Here is a 24968-nt window from a genome sequence, read left to right as displayed (position 1 = left end):
ACTGCTCTTCTCTTCTCACTCATCAAAACAAACACAGATAGAAAAGAAAAAACCCCAAAAAACCTGGTTTTGGTTCTAATGACAGCAGAAGACAATTACATGGAGCTTTTTGAGCAGTTTTCTTTTATTACCATCTTCTCATGAGGATTTGCTGTCCTTTTGTTTGTTTAGTATTTTTATCAATATTTTATATAATTTTATTAGAGAGGATAGAGTAGGCTGTATTATTATAACAAATAAGCTTCAAAATATCGGTGGATTAGCCCAGCAAAGTTTTATTTCCTACTCATATCACAGTCTGGTGCAGGCTGGCCCTTCCTCATTGGTGACTTGGGAATCAGGCCATTCCATCGTGCAGATATAGATCTGGAACACACAGAATCCAAAGTCCCTGCTTAAGGGCAAAAAGGAAGGGTAATGTTGTACAATGGGCCAAATCTAGAAGTGTTTTATATTACATATGCCTATATTCCACTAGTCAGAATTTAATCATATGGTCTCTGACCTAACTGCAAGAAAGATTTGGAAGGTCAGATTGTTGTGTGTCCAAGAAGATAGTAATTTGAATACATCTTATCATCTTTGACAGAACATTTTAGTTACCAGATTACTTTATTCTGCTTTCGCACATGGAACACTCTCACTCCTTCCTGAGAAAGACAACATAAAGTCCCATCTGGTCAGTGATTATTGTTCCGAGTCCCTGTCTCTGCGTGCCATCAGATCCAGATGTGGCTTCCTTTAGTCTGCAGAACTACAATTCTGTAATTGTAAACCGCAATTTATCTTCCCTTTCCAGGACAAACACCTAGAATGTAGTGATGGAGCAGGCACTGGGTACACACAATTATGGCTCCCATCTGGAAAGGCAAAGAATGGGAGGCAGACAGTACCAACTGGAAAACAACAATGTAAGCGGGGAAGAGCTTTTAATGAAGCTCCCAGGCACACACGCTGAGGGGGAAAGGAATTACCTTGATTAAACTCTGATTCCCACAATAAGTCTAGTTGTCGTCTGTCACCATACAAAGCTATTACATTATTCTTGACTGTATTTCCCACACTGTACATTTCATAACTATGACTCATTTATTGGGTAACTGAAAGTTTGTACCTCAATCTCCCTCACCTATTTCCTACCCCAGCCCACTTTCCACAGATTAATGATTCAGATGATGACTATATGCTTTTGGCTCATGTACTTTGAAATAATCTTTTTCTAATTATATTTTTAACTAAGAATTATTGTGTAAGTATTTATGTTCAGGAAATTATTAAGTAAATGAGGAAACTGGAAATTTTAAAACCATCAACTAATATCACTGAGAACACTTAAAATAATATGTCATTGATTAAACAATTAAATCAAGTTTTTGCAAAAACCAATTAACCTTATGATAGGGAAAGCAATAATTTAAACAGTTTACCAACTGTAATGTATGCATTTATGTTAAAGAACTACAATGTGTGGAGAATCAAAGTAGATGAAATATAAAAAAGAGAGCTAATACTTCCTCAAAGAATGTAATAAGGAAAAATGCATAAGTGAGGTAGATCCCTTATGAAATTTTCATTGTTAAGATATTTACATATTTTGAATCATAGTTTATGCCAAAACTCTACACACATAAACAGTATAATTATTTAAACTTTTTGAATAACTGTATTTCTAGATCATATTTATCCAGATACACTTGTGTGTGGAATATAAAGGTAAATAGTTGGGATTTTTTAAAAACCTACAAATAAATTTTGGTCTGTCAAATAAAATGTATACTATCATTGTTATTTGACAGATTGTTAAGTGGCTTTTGAAAGATTACTGACAGTCTTGAAATACTAGTTTTAGAAAAAGGAAAAAGAATGATGTCTGATATTAACGAAACATTCCTTCTTTGAAAGTAGTGATTACCTGTAATATTTTTATATGCTTTACAATTTTTTTCTCTCTTCTACTCTATTTTTCAAGTATTGCCAGCTCTAGTTCAGGGATAGAATCTATTTTTAGCTAAAAATGCATAACTAAGCAATTTACCTCTGTAAATAACATTCAAATTTGACTGAAGTATTTTTTTCAACTCTCTTAATTCATTGTCATGTCATTATAGGTGCACTAAAATCCGTGGGCGTGAACTTGAGCTTTCTCATTCTATTTGGCATAATAATGTTTCTTGATTTCCTAGGATTTTCCTTTTCCGAAAAATTGTAATTTCAATGTCTCCATCACCTTTACAGGGATTTTATTTTAAAAAGCTGCTTGCTTTTTTTTTTTTTAAATATAACATGCTGTTTATGAATAAAAAGATTATTCTGAGATAAGAGAAATCAAGATATTTTGAGTTGGTTAGTAATTTTTTCACTGCTATGGATAACAGGGGATTAGATATAGTATTAGGTTTCCATACTGAGGTTTCTGACAATTATATTAAAAGTCATTACATATAATATATCTATTATTGTATCTGATAATTTTGCAACTTGAATAAAGTTTGCATGAAATAGATTATCAATAAAAACCTTTTTTCTCGGAATTTTAATATAATAGAAATGACATCACTGTGTTTTGTTTTAGAAAATGCAACATTGGAGGAGCTGCATGTTGTTTCTCTACTAACGAAATCTATCCTTGACAGTACCTTGTATTTTTTTTTTAATTTGAAACATTTTTATTTCACAGAACACAAGATATCTACTCTTAAGTATAAGTAAAAGTAGTTACTGTCATACTTAATAGCAATATACTTAAATACTATACTAGTACAAGCCTGAAAGTAAGGAAGCTATATACTGTCATATTTTGTATTTTAGAATTCATAAATCTAAGAAAAATTTCCTATAATAGTAGTCATTTTAAAACAAGCCTAATTTTTAAAAAACTTTTTGGCTTATGTGAACTATGAAAAAGTACAATCAATTCAGAATTTGAAATAAGCTACAAAATATATGGTGCAAGAAATAGTTTTGTTCTTATTAGTCTCATCTTTACTATTTCCTTAAAATTCCTTAAACGTATACACATATCAAATTTCCTTTTTCTTTATAAAAGTAAAGTAAATACTTCTCTTCATTCTGAGGTCACCTAACTGTTAACTCCAATTCATAAGTCAGATCATGTGTCTCCAGTGCACAAAGAGCTGAACCCAAAATCAAGTCAATGTCTTTATGGTACCTAGAAGGCTCTAGTAAATATAACCTCCTATTCTCTTTCTGACATCATCTCTTCTATTCTCTTCTATTCTCTGCCTCTGTTCACTTCAGCCTTACTGACCTACTTGCTATTTCTCATGTACAGAGCATCTTTGCACTGGTCTTCCCCTCCATCTGGAGAGTTCCCTACCCCATATCTGCGTGTACACCTCTCTAATCCTTCCAGTTTGTGCTCCATCTTTCTCAAGATATACAGACCAGCCTCTTCAAATTTACAAAGCCTCAGAATTCTTATGCCTTAGTCTATAGTTTCTGTAAAGTGTATTATCTTCTCACATACTTTATACTTTTCTTTGCTGTTTATTGTTTATATCTGACCTCTAGAATGTGAGATTCATTAGATAAAAGATCTTTGACTATTATCTTCTTTGCTCTACTCAAATCACCTTGAACGGTACCTAGCACATGTTTTGCACTCAATAATACTTGTTGTCATTTGTGAATGTTTTCTCAAATGTCCTAGGAGAAATTGTGACACTCAGGGAAAGTTCATGTGTAAGTGCATGTGTTTGTGTATGAGAGAGAGTGTGTGTGTGTACTCATGTGTGTGTGTATGTGTATGAATGTATGCGCATACCTGTGTCTGGAGGAGTAGCTTGGAAGATAGTGGAGAGCAGATACCAGCCTTGGCATGCTGAACACAGGAAAGAATATTCCTCTCAAAAATGATTGTGTTAAAGTCTAGAGAGCAAAAAGGAATTGTGTAGAAGTAAAGATTAAGGATTTTAATGTTTTAGATAATCCACTTTTTGTTGCCAGCAACTGGATTGTAAGGGATGAGATAGATGCAAAGGAAAGCTATAATTGTCCATGTTTGCTGGACACTGAGTATTGAGCTATAATTTATGGACTTCATTCTGCTAATCCCCCTGTATATTTAAGAAGGTAAGTTGAGCAGCAGTTTAATAGAAAGAGATTCCTATCTATTGGCAAAGACTGGGATGGCACAGAAAAAAAACCTCAATTGAATACAAGTAAAGAGGAGGAAATTGTGGTTTGAGGCCTATAGAACAAAATCCTGCTGAACAAAAGAGAAGAATGTGACTTTGAATTATCAAAATAAGAGCAGAACTTTGGAAATATTTTATTAGAGAAATAAGAAGGCATATTTTTGAGAAAAATTCTTTAAATCTTACTAGAAACTTCATAAACTGGATAATGAAAGATAAAATTGAAAGGAAAATTCTGACAATATCAAATGGAAAGGATAGAGATAATAGGATAAGTGCTGACATACTTACGAAAGACAGAAAATGGAGATCCAATCTTAGAATTGCTCATTCCAGAAAAAAATACCAGAATAACTGGAACAGAGGTTATCTAGGGATATAAGTAAAATGTTCCAGCCCTTATAGGAGACTGAATAACATAGACCAAAATTCTCATTAGCTTTGAGAAAAAATAAAAGTCATTCACATGTATTAATTCTGATAATAATTTGTAAAATTATCAATAACTAAAAATACTTCAATTATTGAAAGGGAAAATATTTAAAAAGAAAGGGCTTTTGAATAAAGAAATAAACAAATATAAGCAAATCATAAATCAAAAAAGACCATAGCTTTTCCTTCTGAGACACTATGGTTTAGAAAGTGTTCCCTGGTTACAAGTAACAGAAACTGATAGTTGGAAACAGGATTGTTCTGAGGACCAACATGAGGAATGAAAAAGGTGAAGATAATGAGGGCAAATTCATATGAATCACAATGGCTGAAACACAGAATATGAGAGAAACAGGGATGAGCTGAATTTGATGGTGTGGTAAAGACTGCTAACAATCCTCGAATATCCATTTTCTGCTTCTTCCTTATAGAGAATTTCCCAGCTGTTAGCTAGACTTTCCATTTACACACTCTATTTCATTGTTTTCATTTCATTTACTATCAGTTGCAGACTAAGTTTGGGTCAATGGAATGTGAAAGGAGAGATGGACAATTTCAGATTGTCCATGGAGAATTTCAGATTGTCCTTAAACCCAAACTTGTTGGCCCTAGAATTCCTTTTCTTCACTTTTCACAGTCTGGAATAGGAACATCTCTCTGAAACTTGCTTGAATCATACAGATAACGGAAAACTTTGAGAAATATTTGGACAGAATAATGAAAGGGACCAAGTTCCCTTAAAAAGGACTAGACCAGAACCTAGTGATATATACTTCTATCTTTTCAACTACTGTTTGTATTTTTGTTTTGGGGGTCTATTTAATACAGTATCATAGACTCTACCATAATTATTACAAGCAATTCTTACAAGCCTTGGGCTAGACTTTGCAAAGTATAAAGAGATAACCAGAGAAGTAATAATATCAGGTTTTTATTTTAGAAAGATCTCTCTGGCTACAGAGTGGGGATCCAATTAAATTGAATGGTTTACAAAGGAAATCGGTTTGCTAATACAGGCAAGGTAGGTTTATAACTCTACTGAGTAGGGTGGATATGATTTACATAGAAAAGAAACAGTGGAAGAGGAAAAGATTTGGGAGGGAAAAACATTAAGGTTTTGAGGTCTGTGGGAAATCTGTATTTTCCAGTATCATCATGGAAATACAGGTGTGGAGTCTACAATGTTGGAAAGATTGTTAGAAAGATGGTTGAACTAATAAAAATAGAGTTGTGTGTATTCTAGCTATGATTTATTCTAATAGCTTAAAATAGAACTTCAAATGGTACAAATTGGAAAATAAAATTAAGTGGTTTTGCTTTGTTTTGTTTTAGAAATGTCACTATTAAATAACATTAGAAATGACCTGCATTATGTAATTCAGTGGCATAAATATACCAGTTTTTGTTTTTGTTTTATTAAGGATGCTCAGAAAATGATGAGTTAAGGGAAGTCATAAAACACTGTCAACTTTAATAACACTATTATTTTATACCATAATCCAAATTCTATCATTCAAAAGATCATCTTCAGATTAGAATTCTGTGTACATAAGGAAAAAAATTAAAAATACATTAGGTCAGTGTTGAGGGTGAAAATAATAAAACAAATATATGATTGCAGCTACTCCTATTCTTTTTGTGCCCGGCTTACAAGTACATGTGTACAATGTGTATAGATAGAGAAATTTCAAAGGAATGTGATCGCTCTTTTATGTTAGTGTGACAAGCTTCTATTTGCATATGTACAGAAATCCATATTCTAATCTGTGATTTACTAGAAACTAGGATTGTCACCAGTGTTTCAAAAATAGAGTGAAAGCATATATGTGCTAAACAAAATTTTTGTTTAGGTGAATCTTTAAAATATTAATATGTTTTGTTCTTGCTCTGGTAAATGTTGAAGAGTGAGAGATGCATTATTCATTTCCCATCTCAAAATTCTAGTGGAGCCTCTGAGTTGTGAGATATGGACCATCGCCCAGGGCAGAGTTGGAATGGGGAATATGAGGTGTTTGTATTTCAGTGATATCCTGAAGAGGAACCATGCGTGTTTAGGCTAATCAAGGGAAAGAGGTTCAAGGGTTTGAAGGAGATAGAGCTGGAATAATTCAAGAGAGAAATATTGAAGTTAGTTGAAGATAGGGAGGGTTTGATGGAAAATCAAGGGTAGAAGTTTGCAACCAGTTTGAGAGTTTGAATGTCTTGATAGGCTGAACTATCTGTCATGGCCAAGGGAAAAAAAAAATCCAGCATTGACGAGGTTGAACCCACTTGTCTTTCAACATATCACTCACATGTCAACGATGAAATCTCAGTAATCATCATAATGGAATGGAAAATATTGTTCCCCTTTCCCAATTTTCTTGTGCCACGTTAGAAAAGGAAACTGACCTCAAAATGTAATAAGTGGGATACTATAACTCTGGATTGGAAGGCCAACAAAATATATCTAAATCAAAATATTAATATTTTGGCACACAAAAAATACATAAATAGAAACATTTATTGTAGCCCTTTCAAGTGTGAGCCTTATTCTTTTAAACTTGAAATTGGAATTTTTAAAGATGGGCGTATATATCATATTCCCAAATCATCAAAAGCTGCTTGTACAATTTGATTACAGTATACCTAGGGGTATAATTATTAAAAATGCGAAGATAATTTCTTATTCATGGTTTATCAGAGACATTTGAACAGAGTTGTAAAACTGAAATACACTTTTCCTACTGTAGAAGATTTTGTATTTGCAGCAACTGGAGTAAGTACCAGAATTCATTCTATTCCAGGGTCCCTCATGCAGCAGTAGGGCTGTGTTCACATAGAAGGAATTTTAATCTGAGTTTAGATGTCTATAGTTCTTTTTTTTTTTTTGATTTTTTTGAAGGATACTTGATTTACAATGTTGTGTTAATTACTGCTGTCCTGCTAAGTGATTCAGTTATACATATATATATATATATATTCTTTTTTTTTAATGTTCTTTTCCTTTATGGCTTATCATAGGATATTGAATATAGTTCTCTGTGCTATACAGTAGCACCTTGTTGTTTATGCATTCTATATATAAAAGCTTACATATGCTAACCCCAACCTCCCACTCTATCCCTCCCCCACTCTCCTCTCCCTTGGCAACCACCAGTCTGTTGTCTATGTCTGTGATTCTGTTTCTGTTTCACAGATAGGTTCGTTTGTGTCATATTTTAGATTCCACATATAAGTGAAATCATATGGTATTTGTTTTCCTCTTTCTGACTTACTTCACTTAGTATGATAATCTCCAGTTGCATCTATGTTGCTGCAAATGGCATTATTTCATTCTTTTTTATGGCTGAGTAGTATTCCATTGTATATATGTACCATATCTTCTTTATCCATTCATCTGCCTATGGACATTTAGATTGTTTCCACGTCTTGGCTATTGTGAATAGGGCTGCTATGAACATAGGGTTGCATGTATCTTTTAGATGTCTATAGTTCTTTAATGATTCCTGCCATTTTATCAATCTCTCTTTACAGGTTGGAAACAAACAAAATTTTTTCCAAATCAGATCAGAGAAATAGTATGTTTCACAGTATTCACAACTTCCTTTGGGGGAGAATTTTGCATTCCTGATAAAATGTCTAAGCAATTTTGTGATAAATTTAATGGTATGAAGAAGACTTCTGGGAATCTAGTACCCAACAAACCCAAGTAACTGTCAACCATATGTATTATTATTTTATTCAAACATATTTGCCCCTTGTTTTTAATCTAACAGTCATTATCTAAAGTTTCTCTTTTGTAAACATCCTTATGAAAAAAGAATCTTGTAATTGACTTCTAGAGTTATCTTTTCGGCAACATGTTTGTAATAAAACTTTGACACTGTTTTTAATTATCCAAAATTTGTTGGTTTTGTTTCATTTGTAACAAATGCAGCATTCACTACAGTTTCAATGAACTGTGACTAAAACTGGAACATGGGGCAACCAGGAAAGAAATATTTGGAAACTTATATACAAATAACTACACTTTCCACTGAGATGATTATGTTGCATTACCTGATTTCTCTAGTGAATTGTGCTACTTCCTAAAAATATTTTAAAAGCATTATATAAAATAATATAAACTGAACTTATGTTAAAATGAGAATATTTAAAATATTTTGGGGGATGTGGCGCTATGTTCTATCTGATACTGTAGTTTTATTGTTTTTAAATTTTAAATAACTGCATGTCAATTTCTTTTTAAATATATATTTTAAAAAATTATGATCATATAGCTTAATCCTAGAATAAAGACCCCAGCTTCTTAAACATTTAGTATCTGTAATAAATAGATGGAAATATTCATTTCAGTAGAGGAAATGCATCACGAATAGTTATGGTAAAGCTGGACCGTTAGGGTGAACCTTGGGATTTTGCTGTTGTTATTGTTTGGGAAGGAAGAATTTGGCTATGTTTTCTTGGTCTTTTAGATATAAGTCCTGTTGTTATTTTTGCCTACAGGGTAGCATTTTTCTTAAATACCAAATGACGTTAAATAATTAATCACTTATTATTTTAAAAAAATAAAAGCAAGAAAACAAACACCCTCTCAGATTTATTAAAAGAGACCTTCATAACTGCTGCATCAGAAATTATAGCTTAGAAAAACATCTTGGTAGCTGTATCCTTCCAAAATATTTTATTAAATTCTCCAAAGATTTTAATTATCTCTCTCCATAACTTAAGAAAAACTGCGTAAATGTTTAGCTTCAAGATGCCTGAAGACAGAGCTATATATGGACTCACATTTATTTGAGTGAAAGAAAATGAAGCTGTCATTTTGAAACCGACAGCATATCTTCTCTTAAACGATGATATTCAAACATAGAGTTTTGGTATTTTGAATTTCTTTATATAACCCTAATTTGTTTGTAGGATGAAATAACCATTGTCTTTCCTTTTAGGGTGGGAATAGTCAGAAAAATTGTATAGTATAACTTGGATCCTCCTTTTTCCCTAAGAAGTGTGATGTATGCTCTTGACTGAGCATGGATTAGAAGAAAGCCTTCACCATGTTTTCCCAGATTGTTTTAGTTTTGTTTGGTTTTGTTGTTAATGTCCTTTTCAGTTAGGTTTTTTTTTTAAATTTTCCTTCCAATTGGGAAATTGATTCACAGTTGTAGGCATTCATTGTAATAAAGTACCCAAGATGAGAAAGGGTTATTTAAATTATCATAGGTACCTAGCCAAACTTGTCTCTTGTTATTATTCTTTTATAAAAAGAGTTGTTAGAAAAAACGCTTCTCTTTATGAAAGTTTTGACTATACCTGAAATGTTGGTGAAAGGAGTTGAAGGAAGAATTTTCTCCCTTTGTGTCCAAAAGAAAAAGAAAAGGGTTATGCTGTATATAAACAAATGAGAGGTTAGAAAAATTGCACAGTGCTAATTACATCTTTTTTTCTTTGATTGTAATTTACTTTATCAGTGTTGAATTTCAGGAGATCTCAGTAAGAACAGAAAGCTATATGTAAAATAACATCTACTTAGTATGGAAAACCATTTTGGTCATTGTTTTATTTCTAAAATCAATGTGTATATGTAACATTAAAAATGCTTAAAAATGAAAATAAGCCAGTTTTTAAAAATATGAATGAATATATCTTTCCTTGGAATTTATCACAATATATCGAATAGGAGAAAATTACAGTTTTCTCTGTGGATTCTTTTATAAAACTCAACGCTGTATGTGCTGCCACCTTTTAAAAGTTTATGATTGAAAAGAAAAAGTTAAAGACCTCTTCACAGCTTTGATAAAAATTGCTTTATAAAAGTCTGGCCATAAGGAGATATAAATATCATAAAGAGAGTAAGTCAAATGGTACATTATATAAATAGAACCAACAACATCATACATTTATAGGATACTGCAAATCATCTGGATTTTAGCTCTCAGAGACAATAATCGTTTCAATGTTTCAACTCAGTATTATTCAGTAAAGTAGTTTTGTTGTATTTTTATAATATGCTCCCTCCTGTATACTTGTCAGTTTCATTCAATATTTTCAATGACAGAGTTCGTGCATCCATCTACAGAAGAAAATCATGTTTAAAAATATTTCAGGGATATGACATAAATAAAGGTCATAACATTTCAGTCATTAACATTATTCCCCGATTATTTTCTAGATTAGATACTTAACATTTTAAAAAATGACTCTGAGTTGAAACTTTTTAAAATTATGAATTTTCTATAGTTTGCAATTTATGCAGCTGTGTTAAAACACATCTATTCCTTTGTGTCACTACAATTACCTATAGTTGTTTGTCCCTACTATTAAATGATCATTACTAGGATCATAAATTCAGACTAATCTTGGAATGACCAAAAGCTTATGACAGACAGATCGGCTCTGGGAACTTACAGTCCTGTGATAGAAATATAAGTATAATGAACTTGAATTTAATTAAACACTGGCCAGAAAATACAGCATGAAAAAACCTCCACATTGGTTGGATAGAATTTTATAAGTATTGTGTTTCAATATAATCATTTTAAATGTTTTACGGGTCCATTAAAACTGTCTATTTTGTCTTTACAAGTTACAAAAATCACACACAAAGGTCAGTAATTTTCTAGATTCTTTTTTAATAAATTTATTTATTTATTTATTTATTTTTGGCTGTGTTGGGTCTTCGTTTCTGTGCGAGGGCTTTCTCTAGTTGCGGCAAGCGGGGGCCACTCTTCATCACGGTGCGCGGGCCTCTCACTGTCGCAGCCTCTCCTGTTGCGGAGCACAGGCTCCAGACGCGCAGGCTCAGTAGTTGTGGCTCACGGGCCCAGTTGCTCCGCGGCATGTGGGATCTTCCCAGACCAGGGCTCGAACCCGTGTCCCCTGCATTGGCAGGCAGACTCTCAACCACTGCTCCACCAGGGAAGCCCAAGATGACATTTCTTGATTTGGATGCTGGTTGCACAGAAAGTTTAATTCATGAAATTCATTCATGTAATTCATGTATACGTTTATGATTTATACACATTTTAGCATACATATTACTGTTCTCAAAAGGTTTTGCTTAAATAAAAAAGGAAGACTTCAATATGAATTAAGGTCTAAGTGATCATATTTGATGATCTTACTGGATCCACAGACCATGGATATATTTCCATTAATGGAGCAATAGTCTCCACCCTGTTCAACCTGCTGCAGTGGTTTGGGTTCAGATTTACAATCCATCTCACAGCACAAAACAGGCATCACCCTGTTTTAAGGTGGCTTAGTTTTAAGAACTAAGAAAGAATTCATGACAGGCAACAGTGTAGCATGCAAAGCAACAGCATAACTTAACTTTCGAGACTCTGAGGCACAAATTCCCATTGCCCTAATTTAGCAGTTCAACATGTGGTCATGATGATAATGGTTGAATGTTTACCCACATTTATCAGTGATGACTTGCCAATTTTAAGCTGGTCATATAGCCTGAGACACCAGTTCACCTGGTAACTGTCTTTTAATTTGATCAGACTTTTTCTTCCTCTTAAGGTGCACTGTTTGAACATGGCCAGTTTCCTTGAAAATAGCTCCCTCTTGTGTTCCTATCTAAGTTAACAAGTCCTATCATACCCAAGGTGAGCCTCCAGAAAAATCCTTTCCATGTCCAGTCCATACCAAATCCAGTTTCCAAAGCCCTAAGAACATCTTACTACATTGGGGCAAGTGATAGCTGAGTCATCAAAGTGCTGAGTACTTGTGGTAATGGTGAAATTCAAGTAAATGATATGCACCCTCAACAAATATGTCATCTGGGCAATTGTTAGCTGATCATATTCAGAGATGTGTTTCAAGGTGCATTTCAATCAATATGCAAAAATGACTTTGCATAAATATCTTTTCTGAAGTTTCAGAAACAAATTATCACTGATCTTTAACTGTTACATCACCAACATTCATCATTTCGGACGTTAATGCTGTTTCAATAGCCACTTTTATAATGATCCCTCCATACTCATACGTGGTCTAAGAGCAAAGCAGAATCTGATAGAGGAGCAGGCAGTAAAAATCCCTTTGCTTTGTACCCATGCAGTTGTCTAAAAAAAATGTCATCCTGGTTCACGGCCACATGGTGCACCAGCTGCTCTCTGCCAGGCATAAAGCATACAGTCTAGTCCTAAGGTAGTATTTCTTTTAAGGTTATAAAAGAAACTATATGATAACACAACCAAGGAAGTGCTACAGATGTGATCAATTCAACTGCTGTTAATCAGGATATTCAACAAGAAATACTGGCTGATGTCTTTCCTTCAAACGATTCAAGTTGTTTTGGGGTAAATCTTAGGATTTGGCTTCAGTTACATTCTCCTTTTCGGTGGAAAAGACATCTTGGGCTTCTTCCAACTTTGAACATAAGTCAGCACTACATCAAACAGAAATGGCCAAGAAAATCATTATCTTGCTTTGGGAAGCTAAGTTAGATATGGAGTGATAATTTCCTTTTCTGGTTTCCTTATCCATCTGTAAACTTCCTTTCAATCAATCACAGTTTCTTCCTACCTCCACCCCGGTGTACCATCTGTTAACCTAGATTTTGTATCCCTGATAGTGATAATGAAAACCCACAGGGATAGCCTTAGCATAGCTTGCATTGTACATATTTCCAGGAAGAAGGAATAGATTTAGAATAGATTTAGAATTACAAAAAGGCAATGTGGAATAGTACAAAGAGTTTCCATATACTCCACACCCAGATTCTCCTATTAATGTCTTACATTAGAATAGTCCATGTGTTACCATTAATTAACTAATATTGATATATTATTAACTAAAATTCAGTATTTATTCAGATTGACTTAGTTTTTACTTAATTACCTTTTTCAATTCCAAGAGCCCATCCAAGATACCATATTGAATTTGTAGTCCTGTCTCCCTAGGATCCTCTCGGTTATAATGGTGACAAAGACTTTCACTGTTTTCCTTGACCTTAACAGTTTTCAAGAAAGCTGGTCAGGTATTTTGTGGAGTGGTCCTCAATTTGGATTTGTTGATGTTTTTCTCATTATAGACTGCAGTTGTGGGTCTTACAGAGGAAAACCACAGAAGTAAATCATCATTGTTTATCACATTATATCAAAGGTATGTATCATAAACATGGCTTATTACCACTGATGTTAACGTGGAGTTTGTCAGGTTTCTCCACTGTTAAATTAATCTTTTTGCCCCCCTCCATACTTTTCATACTCTACTCTTTGGAATAAAGTCATTTTCACAGTCTACACTTAAGGAGTTATGCTTCACCTCCTTGAGAGTGAAGAATTTACACAAATTATTTGGCAATTTTCTATATGGAAAATTTTTTATTGTACCCCATTTATTTATTTATTGAATCATTTATTTATAACACTTAGGACACCTGGGTATATATATTTTATATTAAAGTTTATAATGCAATACTATTTTATTTTGTGGCTCAAAATTTCTGGTTTTAATTATTTGGAACTCTTTTGGTTGGCTTCTCTGTCCCTTTGACATACTGCCATCATTGTTTCTTTTTTGCTTATAAGTACTTCCTTACTTTGGCAATGAAAGATGCTCCAAACTCATTTATTTTCTGCCCCAGTCCTAGAGTCAGCCATTTCTCCAAGGACACTGACTGATTTCTTTTATTGGCGAATGGTACTAGAAACTGGTATCTTCTGCTAAGTGTGCTCATTGATCCTGGGGTGTCACTGCTTCTAGGTTTTCTCAGCCAACAGGGCATAGGAATATATGTATATGTACTAACCTATATACATATACGCTCCCTCTCTCTATCTATCTACACATGTATATAGATTGTTGCATTCCATTTTTTAATACCTTGTTAGAATTTTTTTTTCTTTTAATTTTTGTCTATGTTCCTGACTACTATTGTTCTGAGGGTTTTGTTTTTTTTTTTTTTTCTTGTAATGTCATTATTGACAAATTACTGAGTCAGAGTGGAGAAAGTGCCTTAGACAAGACACTGTATAAAGTGTTCTCTGAATGGGATTCTTACTCTAGGAATGCTGATATGTGTATGAGCATGGCTGGCCTGAAGGATGTGAGTTCTTGACTGCAACTCCTCCTAGAAACTGCAATGTACTGGTGTGGGAAGGGCAAATTATCTTCCTCCCTTGGCCTTGTGAAGACCATCAGGCAAAATCTTATAATTGCCTATGGTCACATCTGAAAGAGCTAGGATTTGGGGCTAGAACCAGAATTGAAGAGTTGAGGAACTCTAACTCTTGATCCTTTAGGACCTGAGTGAGTAATGTAGGCTACCCATCATGTACTCAAATGACTGCAACATTAAGAGGCTGTGAGAATAACTGGTTAATCTGTCTGAGGCAACAGCAAACCAAGATTATAGTAGAAATTATTCCAAACAGGATGACAGGCTGCCTAGAGAAGTGAACATAGCCAAGAGCCTCAGTCGTTACCAAACCAGGAAAAGATGTCCCATAGGCCAATAAGTTCTTTTCTAGAAGACCCAGGAGGTCTTGTGTTCAAGCCTCTTATGGACTGTCGTACTTTGTCAGTTTCATTGATCCAGATGTAACACTATGAGTTGGCAATGGAACATATTGTTCCAGAACCATTTGTTGAAAACGTTAGGGAATTACCATCCAGTTTCTCACCATTAAGTATCTCATCATTAAGTGATGGTAAATCTCTCAATATTAAGTATCTTACCATTAAGTATCTAAAGTCTCAGATCCAGTTATTCCCTAAGTTTAGTCATCGTACTGGATCCTCTATTACGCCATATTAATTAACCATCCTCAGCTAGTAGTATGTGTATACTTTCACAGTTTTAAATTCTTCTTTGACTTTTTTCTCTGAGAAGAACGGACATGTGGACACAGGGCGGGAAGGGGAGTGTGGGATGAATTGGGAGTTTAGGTTTGACATAAATACACTACCATGTGTAAAGTAGATAGCTAGTGGGAACCTGCTGTATAGCACAGGGAACTCAGCGCGGTGCTCTGTGATGACCTAGATGGGTTGGATGTGGGGGGGTGGGGAGGGAAGTCCAAGAAGGAAGGGATATAGGTATACATATAGCCGATTCACTTTATTGTGTAGCAGAAACTAACACAACATTGTAAAGCAATTTTACTCCAGTAATAAAAAAAAAAGAAAGAAATACATCATCCTATTATTTCTATAATGAATCCATTTTATTTTAATAGGGATGAAATTGAAATTTGGTTTCTGGATTCAATATGCTTGCAAATTCAGATACCCTGCATGAATGGGAGGACGGTGATGTACAGTAGTATAAAAAAGTGAATTTTACTTCATTTCCTTTCAAAGTTAGAATAAAATAGGAAGCATTCACCAAGTTTGTGTGAGAATATCAATTCCTTTAGACTGTGGGACTTCCTGATTAACTTTTATCATGTCTGATACTGTGTAGGGTAAAATGCATGAATTTATTCTAACCACAATAATCAATAGTTACTCTTCTGAGCCATTTAATTTTTCACAGGGCACTCAAGACAGATGTATTGCAACTTGGTGGGGATTAGTGCCCTTTCTTTCAACATTTCTTATTTAAAGCTGATATTTCTTGTCCTTGTAAAATGTGATACTACTTAATATTCACTATAAAGTAAGGTTTTGGGAAGTTTTAAGTATTCTCATGTAGTATGACCAATTAAAACCGGGCAAAGGGGACACTTGCCCAAAATCCAACCATAGGTAATAAATGTCAAAGCCCTCTGCACCTCACTCCTATCCCAATCATGCATTTATGAATGAGTGATGACACTATAAGGTCTACTTTTCTTTCTTGTTTTCCACTTTGTTATTTCACTATAGTCTCAGTGTCCTCCACTACAGCATCACTTCACCCACCAAGATCTACATTTGGCTTACTGATAACCCCCTCACATTCTCCATCAGGTATTGCAGTACATTGTGCACTGGTTGGCAATTATCATTATCCTCGGGTTCATTTAGACAGCAGCAAATGCAGCAAATGGTCCCTGATCTCCTGCTGGGTAATAGGCAAAAAGTTTCTAGACCTCAACTCAATCATCTTTCTTCCCACTGCCATAAGAAATTGAATACATTTAATACCCTGCTCTAATACCCGTTTCCCAATTCTATCCACCGTCATTGGACTTATATTGTTTTACCACAATTGCCCTGGTAAGTTTATCAATGACTTCCGTATACTTATTTTTCAATCCTCATATTTCTTTGTTTTTAACATCTTTATTGGAGTATAACTGCTTTACAATGGTGTGTTAGTTTCTGCTTTATAACAAAGTGAATCAGTTATACATATACATATATCCCCATATCTCTTGCCTCTTGCGTCTCTCTCCCTCCCACTCTCCCTATCCCACCCCTCTATTCACCTCATATTTCTTGATTTCAGTCGATCTCTCATTCTTCTTGAAAACTCTGTGTCCATGGACTTTACAGCAGAACACTTCCCTATTTTTTTTTCCTTACAATCTGAATACTTTCTGGATCTTCTGTTTAGATTTCTGTGCCCTCCGCCTTATTTTTAAATGCAGAATATTCTTATCCCTCTAGTCTACACTGTCTTACAGTCTTTTCTTATAACTCTATATTCTCTTGATAATTATGTCGGGGACTCAGCAAACTTTACTCAGTAAAGGACCAGAGAGTAAATATGACCAGAGAGTGAATATGGCTTTGTGGATCATCTGGTCTTTGTCATAATTACTTAGTTCTGTATTGTAGTGTGAAAGTAGCATAGACAATGTGTAAACCAATGGTGTAGCAATTAAAAAGCAGCATTTAATTTACAAAAATAGGTAGTTTGGCCCTTGGACCATACTTGACTGGCCACTGATCTTGTTCAGTATTGTGAATTTTATTTGTCTCTGTACTATTACAATATATGTACTTTCTAGCCAAGAACACTTTTGTTACCGGTAGAGTTTTTGTTTAACCCATTATTTGATATCCCCATTTGGCTGCATCACAGAATCTCAAATTCAGGATTTCAAACTATAGTCATAATTTTCTATTTCAAAAATTTCTTTCATCTCAGAAAATGCCAATATTATGTTAAATCATTCTTTCAAGACAGAAAATTATGAGCTACATTTGACTTCTTCCTTGTCATAATCTCTTACATCAAATCAGTTTTAAACTTGTGTCAATTATTTTACCTAATTATGATATAAATATGCACCTAGATAGTTATCCAAGGGAAAAGAAATCATAGCTATCCAAGAGAAACTAAAACATATGCCCAAATCAAGAACTACACATTAATATTCATAGCAGCATTATTCATGGTAGCCAAAACTTGGAAACAATCAACTACTCATCATTTGGTAAACTGACATACTAATTGTATGTATACTATACATATCCCATAGTGGGTTAATCAGAAAACAAACAAAATTTGGATCCATACTTAAAACAGACTATGTGGAAAACATTTAAATACAATAGACTATGTATAAATTACATGATTCCATTTATATGACATTCTAGGGGGAAAAAAAACCCTATAGTGATAAAACAAAGCAAATGATATAGATGGTTGTGCAGGAATAGAAGAGAAAATTAACCACAAAGGGCCTGGATGGAATTCTTTGGAGTATCTGGTACATTCAATATCTCAATTATGGTGGTGGTTTTATGACTCTATAAAATTGCCAAAACTCATCAAACTGAATACCTTACAGGGAGATTTTTTTGATATGTAAACCATACCTCAACAAAACTGTGAAAACAAACAAAATATAACCAAATAGAAAAAAATCAATCGATTCTGCTCTATTGAAAAACATTTTTCTGACATTTGACTATCATGTAGGTAACATGACCTACACAACTCTTCTTATTTCGACTCCTACCTTTCTATCAGTTTTGTCTCCCACCAGTTGATTCCTGTTTGTCTGCATCAACTGTTTCACTTTAATAAAGGTTTCAGTTTAATAAAGATTCAGTGGTTTCAGTTTAATAAAGACTCAGTGGTTTCTCCTCTGTTCCTCCTTCTCTGCCATCTTCCTTAGCTAGCCCAAACACAACTTTGAATAGATTTGAAATAACTCCATAAGGAAAAACTCTCATGATAAACTTTACTTAGGACTCCTGTTGTCTGTTCTCATAATGAACTGTACAAAAGTTTTTCACACTCATCAAACCTATCATTACATATGCAGTATTAGTTATTCCCACTCTGAGTGTATGTTAAAGTCAGAGATGGTGACTTTCTTGTTTATTGCTTTTATATTGTGGAGAACCTAGTGAAAAGTAGATTCTGAAATATATATTAAATGTATACATTTTTAAATATCAGTTGTAATCTGGTAAATTAGTTTGCTAGGGCTACCATAACAAAATATCACAGACTGGGTGCCATGTACAACAGAAATTTATTTTCTCACAGTTCTGGGGGCTAGAATTTCAAGAAATGGCAGTGTTGGTTTCTCCTAGGGCCATTCTCCTTGACGTGAAGATGTCTGCCTTTCTCTGTGTGTGTGTGTATATCCCTGGTATCTCTTTTGTGTCCAAAATTCCTCTTCTTACAAAGACACCAGTCATAATGGATTAGGGTCCACCCTAGCGGCTTTATTTTAACTTAATCATTTCTTTAAAGACCTTATCAATGTACTAGGTATTAGAGCTTCAACCTATGAATTTGGGAGATGGACACAAGTCAGTCCATAATATCTGAGAAATAAAATCAAATGTAGATGGCAAAGTACACATTGGCTTTTTTTTTGGGAAGGAGTAGTCTAACAATCTCTCTGGAGAGTGAGTTCTCAAGGACAAGGTAATGTGTTATTTTCCTTTCCTTCTCTCTGCACCTAATAGCCTGGCACCTAGTAGAGAATTTAACCAAAAAAAAAAGTTTGTTATATTTAATTTCATTAAACTGAATTAAATACAAGGACACAAAATAAGCTCCTTTACCACTGAGCAATTGATATTCACTTAGCATATACATATTCTTAATGCATTAATTATGTGAAATACACACAGAACTTGAGGGAGAATCTGGATATTTTCAGTGCTGTACTTTTTAATTTTCTAGCTTGGATTCTGCTGCAAAGTAGCGAAGACAGGTGAAACGACCAGTATTGCCACAGAGAGGTAATCAAACCAAGTTTTTTTTAAAAAATAAATTTATTTATTTTATTTACTTATTTTTGGCTGCGTTGGGTCTTCGTTGCTGTGTGAGGGCTTTCTGTAGTTGCAGCGAGTGGGGGCCACTCCTCATTGCGGTGCACAGGCTTCTCATTGCGGTGGCTTCTTGTTGCAGAGCATGGGCTCTAGGCACTTGGGCTTCAGTAGTTGTAGCGTGTGGGCTCAGTAGTTGTGGCTCGCGGGCTCCAGAGCGCAGCCTCAGCAGCTGTGGCGCACTGGCACAGCTGCTCCAGGGCATGTGGGATCTTCCTGGACCAGGGCTCAAACCCGCGTCCCCTGCATTGGCAGGCAGACTCTCAACCACTGCACCACCAGGGAAGCCCCCGACTTTATTTTTTAAGATTAGCTTTTAAGAATTAACCGAGGGGGGAGGAGAGAAGATGGCGGAAGAGTAAGACGCGGAGATCACCTTCCTTCCCACAGATACAGTAGAAATACATCTACACGTGGAACTGCTCCTACAGAACACCCACTGAACGCTGGCAGAAAACGTCAGACCTCCCAAAAGGCAAGAAACTCCCCCCGTACTTGGGTAGGGCAAAAGAAAAAAGAAATAACAGAGACAAAAGAATAGGGACGGCACCTGCACCAGTGGGAGGGAGCTGTGAAGGAGGAAAGATTTCCACGCACTAGGAGCCCCTTCGCGGGCAGAGACTGCGGGTGGCAGAGGGGGGAAGCTTCGGAGCCACGGAGGAGAGCGCAGCCACAGGGGTGTGGAGGGCAAAGCGGAGAGATTCCCGCACGGAGGCTCGGCGCCGAGCAGCACTCACCAGCCCGAGAGGCTTGTCTGCTCAGCCGCCGGGGCGGGCGGGGCTGGGAGCTGAGGCTCGGGCTGCGGTCGGATCGCAGGGAGAGGACTGGGATTGGCGGCGTGAACACAGCCTGAAGGGGTTAGTGCACCACAGCTAGCCGGGAGGGAGTCCGGGAAAAAGTCTGCAGCTGCCGAAGAGGCAAGAGACTTTTTCTTCCCTGTTTCCTGGTGCGCGAGGAGAGGGGATTCAGAGCGCCGCCTAAACGAACTTCAGAGACGGGCGCGAGCCGCAGCTAACAGCGCGGATCCCATAGCAACAGGGGCGCAGAGGGAAAAACGGAGAGACTCCCGCACAGAGGCTCGGCGCCGAGCAGCGCTCACCAGCCCGTGAGGCTTGTCTGCTCCCCCGCCGGGGCGGGCGGGGCTGGGAGCGGAGGCTCGGGCTGCGGTCGGATCGCAGGGAGAGGACTGGGGTTGGCGGCGTGAACACAGCCTGAAGGGGTTAGCGCACCACAGCTGGCTGGGAGGGAGACCGGGAAAAAGTCTGCAGCTGCCGAAGAGGCAAGAGACTTTTTCTTGCCTCTTTGTTTCGCGGCGCGCAAGGAGAGGGGATTCAGAGTGCCGCCTAAACGAACTCCAGAAACTGGCACGAGCCGCGGCTATCAGCGCGGACCCCAGAGACGGGCGTGAGACGCTGGGGCTGCTGCTGCCGCCTCCAAGAAGCCTGTGTGCGAGCACAGGTCACTCTCCACACCGCCCCTCCCGGGAGCCAGTGCAGCCCGCCACTGCCAGCGTCCCGTGATCCAGGGACAACATCCCCCGGGAGAACGCACTGCGCGCCTCAGGCTGCTGCAACGTCACGCCGGCCTCTGACTCCGCAGGCTCGCCCCGCCTCCTCTGTACCCCTCCCTCCCCGCGGCCTGGGTGAGCCAGAGTCCCCGAAGCAGCTGCTCCTTTAACCCCGTCCTGTCTGGGCGGGGAACAGACGCCCTCAGGCGACCTACACGCAGAGGCGGGTCCAAATCCAAAGCTGATCCCCAGGAGCTGTGCGAACAGAGAAGAGGAGGGGAAATCTGTCCCAGCAGCCTCAGAAGAAGCGGATTAAAACTCCACAAACAACTTGATGTGCCTGCATCTGTTGAATACCTGAATAGACAACGAATCATCCCAAATTCAGGAGGTGGACTTTGGGAGCAGGATATATTAATTTTTCCCCTTTTCCTTTTTTTTTTTTTTTGTGAGTGTATATGTATATGCTTCTGGGGTAGATTTTGTCTGTATAGCTTTGCTTTACAATAGCTTTATTTTACTTCACTATATTATAGCTTCTTTCTTTCTTTTCTTTCTTTCTTTCTTTCTTTCTTTCTTTCTTTCTTTCTTTCTTTCTTTCTTTCCTTCCTTCCTTCCTTCCTTCCTTCCTTCCTTCCTCCTTCCTTCCTTCCTTTCTTTCTTTCTTTCTTTCTATTTTTTCTCCCTTTTACTCTGAGCCGTGTGGACGAAAGGCTCTTGGTGCTTCAGCCAGGCATCAGGGCCGTACCTCGGAGGTGGGAGAGCCAACTTCAGGACACTGGTCCACAAGAGACCTACCAGCTCCACGTAATACCAAACGGCAAAAATCTCTCAGAGATCTCCATCTCAACATCAAGACCCAGCATCACTCAATGACCAGCAAGCTACAGTGCTGAACACCCTATGCCAAACAACTAGCAAGACAGGAACACAGCCTCATCCATTAGTAGAGAGGCTGCCTAAAATCATAATAAGGCCACAGACACCCCAAAATACACCACCAGACGTGGACGTGCCCACCAGAAAGACAAGATCCAGCCTCATCCACCAGAGCTCAGGCACTAGTTCCCTCCACCAGGAAGCCTACACAACCCACTGAACCAACCTTAGCCACTGGGGACAGATACCAAAAACAACGGGAACTACAAACCTGCAACCTGTGATAAGGAGACCCCAAACACAGTAAGATAAGCAAAATGAGACGACAGAAAAACACACAGCAGATGAAGGAGCAGGGTCAAAACACACTAGACTTAACAAATGAAGAGGAAATAGGTAGTCTACCTGAAAAAGAATTCAGAATAATGATAGTAAGGATGATCCAAAATCTTGGAAATAGAATAGACAAAATGCAAGAAGCATTTAACAAGGACGTAGAAGAACTAAAGAGGAATCAAGCAATGATGAAAAACACAATAAATGAAATTAAAAATACTCTAGATGGGATCAATAGCAGAATAACTGAGGCAGAAGAAAGGATAAGTGACCTGGAAGATAAAATGGTGGAAATAACTACTGCAGAGCAGGATAAAGAAAAAAGAATGAAAAGAACTGAGGACAGTCTCAGAGACCTCTGGGACAGCATTAAACGCACCAACATTCGAATTATAGGGGTCCCAGAAGAAGAAGAGAAAAAGAAAGGGACTGAGAAAATATTTGAAGAGATTATAGTTGAAAACTTCCCTAATATGGGAAAGGAAATAGTTAATCAAGTCCTGGAAGCACAGAGAGTCCCATACAGGATAAACCCAAGGAGAAACACGCCAAGACACATATTAATCAAACTGTCAAAAATTAAATATAAGGAAAACATATTAAAGGCAGCAAGGGAAAAAAAACAAATAACACACAAGGGAATCCCCATAAGGTTAACATCTGATCTTTCAGCAGAAACTCTGCAAGCCAGAAGGGAGTGGCAGGATATACTTAAAGTGATGAAGGAGAAGAACCTACAACCAAGATTACTCTACCCAGCAAGGATCTCATTCAAATGTGATGGAGAAATTAAAACCTTTACAGACAAGCAAAAGCTGAGAGAGTTCAGCACTACCAAACCAGCTTTACAACAAATGCTAAAGGAATTTCTCTAGGCAAGAAACACAAGAGAAGGAAAACACCTACAATAACAAACCCAAAACATTTAAGAAAATGGGAATAGGAACATACATATCGATAATTACCTTGAATGTAAATGGATTAAATGCTCCCACCAAAAGACACAGGCTGGCTGAATGGATACAAAAACAAGACCCATATATATGCTGTCTACAAGAGACCCACTTCAGACCTAGAGACACATACAGACTGAAAGTGAGGGGATGGAAAAAGATATTCCATGCAAATGGAAATCAAAAGAAAGCTGGAGTAGCAATTCTCATATCAGACAAAATAGACTTTAAAATAAAGACTATTACAAGAGACAAAGAAGGACACTATATAATGATCAAGGGATCGATCCAAGAGGAAGGTATAACAATTGTAAATATTTATGCACCCAACATAGGAGCACCTCAATACATAAGGCAAGTACTAACAGCCATAAAAGGGGAAATCGACAGCAACACAATCATAGTAGGGGACTTTAACACCCCACTTTCACCAATGGACAGATCATCCAAAATGAAAATAAATAAGGAAACACAAGCTTTAAATGATACATTAAACAAGATGGACTTAATTGATATTTATAGGACATTCCACCCAAAAACAACAGAATACACATTTTTCTCAAGTGCTCATGGAACATTCTCCAGGATAGATCATATCTTGGGTCACAAATCAAACCTTGGTAAATTTAAGAAAATTGAAATCGTATCAAGTATCTTTTCCGACCACAACGCTATGAGACTAGATATCAATTACAGGAAAAGATCTGTAAAATATACAAACACATGGAGGCTACACAATACATTACTTAATAATGAAGTGATTACTGAAGAAATCAAAGGGGAAATCAAAAAATACCTAGAAATAAATGACAATGGAGATACGACGACCCAAAACCTATGGGACGCAGCAAAAGCAGTGCTAAGAGGGAAGTTTATAGCAATACAAGCTTACCTCAAGAAACAGGAAACATCTCGAATAAACAACCTAACCTTGCACCTAAAGCAATTAGAGAAAGAAGAACAAAAAAACCCCAAAGCCAGCAGAAGGAAAGAAATTATAAAGATCAGGTCAGAAATAAATGAAAAAGAAATGAAGGAAACAATAGCAAAAATCAATAAAACTAAAAGCTGGTTCTTTGAGAAGATAAACAAAATTGATAAACCATTAGCCAGACTCATCAAGAGAAAAAGGGAGAAGACTCAGATCAATAGAATTAGAAATGAAAAAGGAGAAATAACCACTGACACTGCAGAAATACAAAAGATCATGAGAGATTACTACAAGCAACTCTATGCCAATAAAATGGACAACCTGGAAGAAATGGACAGATTCTTAGAAATGCACAAACTGCCGAGACTGAACCAGGAAGAAATAGAAAATATGAACAGACCAATGACAAGCACTGAAATTGAAACTGTGATTAAAAACCTTCCAACAAACAAAAGCCCAGGACCAGATGGCTTCACAGGTGAATTCTATCAAACATTTAGAGAAGAGCTAACACCTATCCTTCTCAAACTCTTCCAAAATATTGCAGAGGGAGGAACACTCCCAAACTCATTCTACGAGGCCACCATCACCCTGATACCAAAACCAGACAA

At 36.7% G+C, this 24968-nt stretch overlaps 1 long non-coding RNA gene across 3 annotated transcripts in view; it reads left to right on the top strand.

The window, feature by feature from the left end:
• The window catches only part of LOC309623718, a 929788-nt gene that overhangs the window by 490948 nt on the left and 413872 nt on the right, over window positions 1-24968 (top strand). For all 3 annotated transcript variants that reach the window (XR_014241493.1, XR_014241494.1, XR_014241495.1), the window contains exons 8-9: window positions 13615-13685; window positions 19606-19664. This is a non-coding gene — a long non-coding RNA (uncharacterized lncRNA). The remainder of the gene's footprint in view (window positions 1-13614; window positions 13686-19605; window positions 19665-24968) is intronic.

The sequence above is a fragment of the Balaenoptera borealis genome, assembly GCF_965194805.1.
Source record: "Balaenoptera borealis genome assembly, chromosome: 2".
NCBI classification, from domain to species: Eukaryota; Metazoa; Chordata; class Mammalia; order Artiodactyla; family Balaenopteridae; genus Balaenoptera; species Balaenoptera borealis.
Note: the sequence above shows the minus strand (reverse complement) of the source record. Positions and strands in the feature narration are given on the sequence as shown.